This window comes from Portunus trituberculatus, chromosome 16 (genome assembly GCF_017591435.1).
Source record: "Portunus trituberculatus isolate SZX2019 chromosome 16, ASM1759143v1, whole genome shotgun sequence".
Classification (NCBI taxonomy): domain Eukaryota; kingdom Metazoa; phylum Arthropoda; class Malacostraca; order Decapoda; family Portunidae; genus Portunus; species Portunus trituberculatus.
In genome coordinates this window covers 4,355,360-4,365,359 of record NC_059270.1, presented here as the reverse complement: position 1 = coordinate 4,365,359, position 10,000 = coordinate 4,355,360, and positions in this window count along the sequence as shown.

Here is a 10,000-nt window from a genome sequence, read left to right as displayed (position 1 = left end):
CTTCAGTACCAAGACGCTTTTTCGTATTCATTCAGGTTACTAACTAGCAATTCTATACGGCTTTAGAAACTTATAGTGTGGGAGATTAGAATAGTTTTGCCTTACGCTCGTCCTTATAGAGAAAAATTTAGTGAAGCCAATTAAAGCACCTCTCTATTTCGTTCCTAACACACTTTTGACACTCCTTCGCTACCAAGACGCGTTTTCGTATTACCTGAGATAATTAAGCGACAGTATTTTTGTTTCATTTGCCAAAGTGTTGTCATTTATTTAATTGATTTTTTTTTATTAGTGGTAGTAGTTGTGATGTCATGTTCTACTCGTGTTCTTTGAGGGCATTGAGTGATAAAGATTACCTCTGTATATATATTTTTTTTTTTTTTTTATTATTATCAGTATTAGCATTCCTGAGTTTTACCTGAGGGAATTAGGCGACATTAGTTTTGTATCATTTGCTTAAGTTTTATCACTTTTTACCCTTATTCCCGTCTTTGTCAGGGAGAAAGGAGTGATGGTCTTCAGCGTCTATTTCAGTCATCTCTCTCTGTTATCGTTTCCCGGGTCTTATGTGAGAGAATTATTCAACACCACCTTTTTTATTATTTAGCATACGTGTTCTCGTTTTCTTAGTGTTACTCCTTTCAATACCTGAGATTGATATTGCCTCTTTCTACCTCACCATTATGTTACCAGTAGCCTTTCCATCCCTCAGGCTAACACTCGGCTTTCCCTGACAGAATTAGTTTATTACACCACTTTACTATTGACATAAGCATCACTATTTCTTATTCTTACACTCCTTGCCTGACAGAACTGACTGATATCGCCTCTGTTTTTTTTATGCGTTTTCTCATCTTTATGTCAGCAATGGTAGTAGTGGTGTCATTCTTCAACCTCAAAGAATTAGTTTTCATTACTGCATCATTGACAAAAACATTACTATTTCGCATTTGCATTTCTTTTATTTTTCTCTCTCTCTCTCTCTCTCTCTCTCTCTCTCTCTCTCTCTCTCTCTCTCTCTCTCTCTCTCTCTCTCTCTCTCTCTCTCTCTCTCTCTCTCTCTCTCTCTCTCTCTCTCTCTCTCTTCCTTCTCACCAAATTATCTCCTATTTCCTTCCCTCCTTTCTCTATTCTTCCTCTTTTCATTTTCTTCCTTTCTCAACTCTTAATCTCCCTTCTTTTCTCCTTCTCATTCCTCCTCTCTCTCTTTCTCTCTCCCTCTCCCTTCTTCCTCCAAATTCTCTTCTCTTTCCTTCCCTTTCCTAACCTCCTTTCTCTTCTTTCTCTCTTTCCTTTTTTTTCATTTTCCTTCCTTCACCAACTTTCTCTCATTCTCATCTTAATCTTTCTTCTTTTCTTCTTCTTCCTCTCTTCTCACTCCCTCTTCCTTCTTCTACTAAATTCTTCTATTCATTTTCCTATTTTAAATTCCCTTCTCTCCTTTCTCTTTTTTCCTCTCCCTTTATTTTCCTTCGTTCGTCAACTTTCTTTCTTCCCTATCTTATTCTCCCTTCTTTTCTCCCTCTTCACACTTCCTCTTCCTTCTTCCTACCAACTTTCTTCTTCTCTTTCCTTCCTTATCCTAACTTCTCTTCTCTTCTCTCTCGTCTTACTCTCTTCACCGACACACATCTCTCTCTCTCTCTCTCCCCTTCCCCTCCCATCCCATCCCTCACCTGTGCCATCTCAAGGTAATTACTGTGAGAACTATAAGGAATGAGTTTTACCATTCCTGAATATTGCGCTCCTAATTACTTATAAATGAGTGATAGCACCTTTTCACTATTTCCTTTTATTAATCTTTGTGTTATTATTTTTATCAGCTTCACGAATTTTATTTCTTTACTCTTTCTTGCCTGGGAAATTGATGTGAATGTTGCTCTATATTTTTTCGTTTTATTTGTTTATTTGTGTCTATGTAAATATTAGCATCAGTGTTGTTGGAAAATTGATGTGAAAGTTCCTCTATACTCTTTTTTTATTTTATCTATTTATTTGTATTCATGTAAGTATTAGCATCAGTATTGTTGTTTCCTAGTCTTGGATTACTTCTGAATATGAAACAGTGAAGTAAAATCGCATTCATTATTCTTTACTCCGTCACTTTTTTCTCTTCTTCATTTGTTTAATTGACACTCAAATGGGAATGAAAAATATACATCTCACACGTCAATAGAAAGATAAAGAAAAATATATGTTAAAATGAAATTAATGATAAGGAGTTCTTTTAAACAATATTTCACATTTTATCTATTTTTTTCATATTTCATGCCTTTAAGTTTTCTAAGGTGTTTTTCGTGTGATTGCATTGAAGTTATAATGGTGAATTATTGCCACCATTGTTCTTCTTTATTGCTAACTTTTTATCTCCTTTTCATTTCTCATTTTCTTTCTTTGTCAATCCAAACAGAATACTGGTATTTTCATTATATTTTTCTTTCATTTAGCTAAGTTTGCTGTATAGAAAGTGGCTCGTTTTTCTCGCATTTCCTCTTATTTACTTATCTCTGTTTATCTATTTATTTTACGTATTTATTTAAGTTGTCATTTCATCACCCATTACTGTCGCCATTACTGCTGCTGTCATTTCTTCTTCACTGTCGCCTGGTTCTGTTGCTGCTGTTGTTGATACTGCTTCTGCTAGTGAGGGCCTCGGCATAACAGCTCAGCGCGGATATCTGGCCCCCCCAGCTGGCCCAATAAATGACTCTGAGCCTCCACACTCTTGCTCTAACTCTCCCCCGCTGAGTATCCCCTGAAAATCCAGAGAAAATGAACGGAGCACATTTGTTTGGCTGGATCAGTAAGACTCCACTTGGCTAAGGATCCATTAATTGTCGCCTTGGGTTGCTTACACTTCAGATAGCGTCACGTTAACGGCGTCCCGCTAACAGAGAAGGATAGAAGGAGTATCTCATGAATTACTGAGGAAACCAGAGACATTTTGAGTATAACTAATGGAAAAAATAACATACGATGTGTTAGAAAACGTCTTTCATTGAGAAGATAGGAGATGGACAGTTACGCTTGCATTCTTAATCCCTTCAGTACTGGGACGCATTTTCACCATGAGTTTTCGGTGTGATTAGATGATTTTGTTTACATTAGGAAGGGTCTATGGAGGTCAAAAGATTAATGGCCAGAGTCTTCACTATTCTAATCCACACATAAATTTATGAAGTTGTATAGAAGTAGAAGTAAAGGAGGAGGAGGAGGAGGAGGAAGATGATGATGATGAAGAAGAAAAAAGAAGTGGAGGAAAAAGAAGAAGAAGATCAAGAAGAAGAAGAAGAAGTAGAGGAAAAAAAAGAACAAGAACAAGAACAAGAACAAGAAGGATAACAATGATAACAATGATAAAAAAAAAGGTGTTATGGATGAAAGTATTCCATAAGCTAAGATCAAACCCTTTGCAATCAACAACTAACATTTCTTTGAGAGGGCATAAGAGAACAGTCAAGGAAGATAGTGTGTGTCTACATATATAGAGAGAATAAGAACAAACCACTATAGACTGATTAAGAGAGGAAAAAATAGAGAGGAAAAAGAATGCAAATATATCTATAAGTTTTTTTTCTTTCTCTTCTCTTGGGTCATTTGTGAAGGTTCTCATAAAATTTGTTAAGTATTCACTGTCTTATTGTAGTAGTTAAGAAAGTAAAGAGAGTGAAAATAGGCGGTGATACAGACAGATGGAAGACTTGAAATAGTAGTAGTAGTAGTAGTAGTAGTAGTAGTAGTAGTAGTAATAGTCGTAAAAGTAGAGGATGAATGTTACTATTATTCATAAACCCTTGAAAATAAGAAAAAGAAAAAGAAAATAGTTAAATAACATCATGCATCTCTCTCTCTCTCTCTCTCTCTCTCTCTCTCTCTCTCTCTCTCTCTCTCTCTCTCTCTCTCTCTCTCTCTCTCTCTCTCTCTCTCTCTCTCTCTCTCTCTCTCTCTCTCTCTCTCTCTCTCTCTCTCTCTCTCTCTCTCTCTCTCTCTCTCTCTCTCTCTCTCTCTCTCTCTCTCTCTCTCTCTCTCTCATTCCCTAAGTTACATGAAAGTCCCTTAAGACAAACATTAGTCTTAATTATGCAACAGTTAGAGCGATGAAGTGCTACACACACACACACACACAGAGAGAGAGAGAGAGAGAGAGAGAGAGATAAAAGTCGTATAAAAGTAAATACAAAGGAAGGAAGGAAGGGAAGGAGGGGAGAAGGCCAAGGAAGAATTTATAGGAAGGTGAAAAAAGAAAGGTAGGTGAAGGCAGCAGGTGTTATCTTGGGTACCTGGGGCTGTTATATTTTCCTCCGCGCCGGGAGAGGAAAAAAGAGAAGAGGAGGAGGAGGAGGAGGGGGTGGTGGTGATGGTGGTGGTATTTTCCCTCTCCGTTCTGCGACACACAAAGGCGGAAATTAAATGTCTCTCTCTCTCTCTCTCTCTCTCTCTCTCTCTCTCTCTCTCTCTCTCTCTCTCTCTCTCTCTCTCTCTCTGATCATCATCGTGCCGTCACCCCTCCGTCACTAGCCTATCATATCACCGTCACCACACCGTCACCTCCCGTCACTCCCCTGTCATCCCTCACACAACCTCCCCTCTCGTCACTCCCCCTTCTCGTCACCGCCCTTCCCTTTACCTCCTCTCCGTCACCTCCCCTCCGTCACCCATCCCGTCACCGTCCTCCGTCACATTCTCGACCGCCTCCCTTCATGACCTCAATTAAAAGTGAAGGACAAGTTTGCGAATGTAATTAACAACCTAATATTTTGACGGCGTGGCTCAGACTGCTTTATTGTGCTTTGTGTGTGTGTGTGTGTGTGTGTGTGTGTGTGTGTGTGTGTGTGTGTGTGTGTGTGTGTGTGTGTGTGTGTGTGTGTGTGTGTGAGTTGGGAGCAAGACTACACCTTTTATATCTGAATACGTGTAACATTTCTTGATATGAATAAAACTCGGATACAAATACATGCAGAGATATAGAAACATTCAATTAGGGATACATTTACATCCATTATTGAACGAAGGCCGCCTCCAGTCCCCCAACACACACACACACACACACACACACACACACACACACACACACACACACACACACACACAGCGGCGAGTGTTTTCCTTCCCAGCAGTAGTGAGTAAAAATGTATTCACGCAGTCGCCGGTGGAGTTCTGTTCGATATTCATTTGCTGAGTCAATAGCCTGGATCTCATTTATTAACGCTGCCAAACAGATGAGTCAATACGCGGCCATTATGAAGGAAAAGGTTACGCAGATTTGATAATTTCGCCATGAATAGGTATACATGTTTCTAGCTCATATTAGCATTCAACTGTTTGTCTTTCCAGGAGGAGGAGGAGGAGGAGGAGGAGGAGGAGGAGGAAGAGGAAGAAGAGAAGGAGGAGGATGTGTGAGTGCTTTAGTGAAGGTGGGTGACAAGTGTAGTGTTGATTTCAAGGCCTCAGTCAGTCCTTCCAGTGGTCAGGTTTCTAGGTCATGTCTCTAACTCATTTGCTATTATATTCTTGCTTTCATTAACATTGAGTTTAGTATAAGTATTGACTGCATGGGCGAACGTAGAGAAAGAGAAAGGCGGCGAGCTTTTGCCTTTCCTCACCTCAATTTGGTGTCCTGTGTTGAGATGCTATACGACATAGTATCTTTAATTTATTCACTCCTTAAATCTTACTTTATTGACATTCAAATCACTCTCTTCTGAATGAATGCCTTCAGCCTTTTTCTCACTGCCACAATGTTGCATCACTTGCTATCTTTTATCGCTATTTTCATGCTAACTGCTCTTCTGATCTTACTAATTGCATGCCTCCCGTCCTTCTGCGGCCTCGCCTTCTTCTCACCCCTATTCTGTCCATCTCTCTAATGCAAGAGTTAATCAGTACTCTTAATCATTCATACCTTTCTCTGGTAAACTATGGAACTCCCTACCTTCTTCTCTATTTACATCTTCCTATGACTTCACTTCTTTTAAGAGGGAGGTTTCAAGACATTTGTCCCTTTCTTTCGGCTGACTTTCTGACCTGCAAGGGGACTGGCAATTAAGTGGGTCATTTTATTTTATTTTCTCTTGTCCTTGGCCAGTTTTCCCCCTTACATAAAAAAGGAAATAAAGAGATTGTACGGGTGAAGAGAAAAAGAAAAGTTGTTATATTGGTTTTGTTTCCTGTGCTTCGATCCCTTGAACTCATTAATCTTACTTTATTATTAACTCTTTCACTGGGAATGACTCATGGTTTCTTGATATCAAACTAAGCAGGGACATTCTATTCATTCTAGAGCCACTACTAAAGATTTTACAGTCTATACATTGGGAAATTTAATCTATTAATGCGTTTCCCTTTCGTGTAGGTGTTCGTAAAGGGTTTATACAGAACTTTTAATGGTGTGAATTGTTGCATATTGCTGTGAAAAAGTTAACGCTCAGATCAGTAGAAAAGTGGTTGATTTGTATTTCTTCTAGCATTGTTTTAGTTTCCGTTAAGATTTTGGTTTAGTGTTCATTGTTAGGATTTAGACGCCAAGATGTCTTCCTTTCTCATTCACTCTTATAGTTTAAATTTCTTAGCATACCACTACCACTACTGCTGCCATTAGGACATTGATCAATAGACGCAGAATGTAAGATAAACCATTATTTTGTCTTCTTTTTTTCGGATTATAGAAGTATCTAAAAGGTTACATGCAAAGGTTAGTGTCATAACTGAGGATGATTATTGAGAAGTTGCTCGGAGTTGAAAGAGTTAATTAAAATCACTGTTGGCCGAAGCAATTGTTACATATTTTCAGAAAAGTACGTAAATAAATGTATAAATGAATAAATGAAATAGATATACCATTAACTCTGAGTTTCATGAAGCGTTTGCATATTCATTCTGCTTACTATTTGGTGATGTTATACAGCTTCAAAAACTTATGTGTGTGGTTAAAATAGTGAAGATTGTGGCTATTAATCTTCTGACCTCCATAGACCCTTCCTAATGTCAATAAAATGGTCTAATCGTACACAAATCTCAAGGTAAAAATGTGTCCCAGTATTGAAGAGGTTAAAATGAAAACAGAGCAAAAAAATTTGATCAAGTAAAGCAACATCAGACAATTCCATCTTAATCTCACACATCCCAGCTCTCCTTTATCTTCTCAGCGCTCGTAAAGTACAGTTACTTCACTAATCCATATTGAGATAGTGACATGGACCGTTGAGTAGCGAAGGTGGCAGGCAGATCTCAGGTTGACCCAAGAATACATTTATTACTCTATTCAAACGTTTCGGCTGAAGATTTTTTGGGATTGAAACGTTAGAGTATTAAATGTATTCCTGGGTCAACATGAGATCTATCTACCACCTTCATTACTCATCTGCTCATATAAATAACTCAGTATGAATTCGTGAAGTAAATGTACATGACGAGCGCTGAGAAGATAAAAGAAGTGCTGGGATGTGATAGGTGAAGATGCAATTGTCTAACTAAATACATTAATTTCTGTCTGACTTGTGGCTATGAAATCCCCAAAAAAACATGGCATTACCACTCAGGGCAACTCCAGAACACCGGCCAGATATTATGTGGTCACAGATTTCGGTTTCAATCAGGAGACACTCAATAATTTCCTCTTCACGTCATTCCAGGCACGTCTCGCTTGTAGTCTGTTATGAAATCCGTGACTTTACCTCTGGCCGGAACTGTATGATTTTTATCTTTTTTTCTATATATGCCTTTGTGATTTAATCCATTGCCAGCTTTTATATAGAAGGTACTTTTTTTTCATTTAGATGTTATGTTATGTGTCCGTGTTTATTTTTTGTTTGTGTAATGTTTTTTTTTTTATGTATCAAAAATGAAATCTGCATTGCTGTTTCTATTGTAATTATTGTCTATAGATGTAGTGGTAGTTATAGTAGTAGTAGAAGTAGTAGTAGTAGTAGTAGTAGTAGTAGTAGTAGTAGTAGTAGTAGTAGTAGTAGTAGTAATAGTAGTAGTAGTAGTAGTAGTAGTAGTAGTAGTAGTAGTAGTAGTAGTATTGATGGTAGAGGTGATGGTGGTGGTAGTGGTGGATGTGGTGGTGGTGGTAATGAAGATGATAATAATAATAGTAATAATAATAATAATAATAATAATAATAATAATAATAATAATAATAATAATAATAATAATAATAATAATAAAAACAACAACAACAAAAATAACAGTAGCAGTAGGAACAGCAGCAGCATCAGTACTATTATTATTATTATTATTATTATTATCATTATTATTATTATTTCTATCATTATTATCATCATTGTTAGTAGTAGTAGTAGTAGCAGTAGTAGTAGTAGTAGTAATAGTAGTAATAGTAACAATAATAGTAGTTGTTGTTGTTGCTACGTTGTTATTGTTGTTGTACCACCACCACCACCACCACCACCACCACCAGTAAGGTCGCCCGTGTAATGGCAGGGTCGAGTCGCCGCGTCCATCACGTGATCGAATAGTACTACATCGTTCACCTTTGGTCCTCGCTGGTAAAAAAAAAAAAAAGAGAGAGAGAAAGGGAAAAAAAAGAAAAGGAAAAAAAAGCAAGCGCGTGACCAAACACACTGGATTTTTGTAATGAACGATGCGGGTCACTTTTCCGTGCGCCACTAAACCATTCCGACCATCACTCATTGCGGGCAACCACCATTCCCTTTTCCATTGACCTTCACCGCCGGCCGATATAATTCTAACATGATGGTACGTTTCGTTAATTTAAGCCTTTTTTTTTTTTTACATATTTTTATCAGTACTCATTCGTTTAATCCCTGGGACACATTTTTACCATAAGCTTTAGTATGATTAGACGATGGAGATTGGAAGATTAATGGCCAAAGTCTTCACTATTTTAATCCCCACGTAAGTTTCTGAAGTTGTATTAAATCAGCAAACAGTAAGCAGAATAAACAAGAAAACGTGTCATATTGGTGAAGGAGGTAAGCTTCCTTAGGTTTGTTTTTTTTAGGGTTTTATGGTAGGTATCAATTTTAAGCTTGTTTTTGAGTGGAAGGTAGAATTTCTTTTAATGTATTCAAGTTTTCATTTATTCTAACCCTTCTTCTCTTTTTCAGCATTCTTTAATCTACTTTTTCCTGGGTTTTTTGGGTTTGCCTCGTTGAATCTTTTTATTTTTATGGTAGACGTGAATTTTAGTTCTCGATTTTGTGTGTGTGTGCTACGAATCATCTTTTTTTTTTTTCTTTGCTTTTGGTTCAGGTTTCGTTACTTAATGAAAGCTTACTCGTTTTTTTTTCTTTTTCTTTTTTGGTTTGCCTCGTTGAACCTTTTTATTTCTATAGTAGATGTGAATTTTAGCTCTATTTTTTGTGTGTGTGCTACGAATCATCTTTTTTCCTTTGCCTTTGATTCAGATTCCGTTACTCAATTCAACCTTACTCGTTTTCCTTTTTCTTTCTACTATTTGTCGATTGAACCTTCATTGTGATTTGTGTCGTTGAGGGGTTTTTTTTTTAGAAGAGCTATAAAATTCCAGGTTTTTCGTGTGTTAGGATTTAGTGTATTCTTTCAATTCAGGTTCCGTTTATTTAAGGTGCTTCTTTTTGCAGTGACTCATTAAGATTCGGGCATTTCTATTTTCAGGACTCGCTGCTTCACGCTTTTCCTTTTAACTCCTTCAATACTGAGACGCATTTTTACCATGATTTTTGGGAATGATTAGACAATTTTATTCACATTAGGAAAGGTCTATGGAGGTCAGAAGATTAATGGCCAGAGTCCTTACTATTTCAATCCCCACATAAGTTTCTGAAGCTGTAGAAAATCGCCAAATATTAACGAGAATGAATATGAAAACGCGGTATGGTACTGAAAAAGTTTAAGAAATATTCATTAAGATTCGTTACGTTTTAAGAATCTTTGCCGGAATTCATTCACTAATCTCTTTCCTCTATTTTTGTCTGTCTGTCTCTCTCCCTCCCTCTCTCTCTCCCACTTACTCCTGCTTCCTTTCTCTTTGAAACTC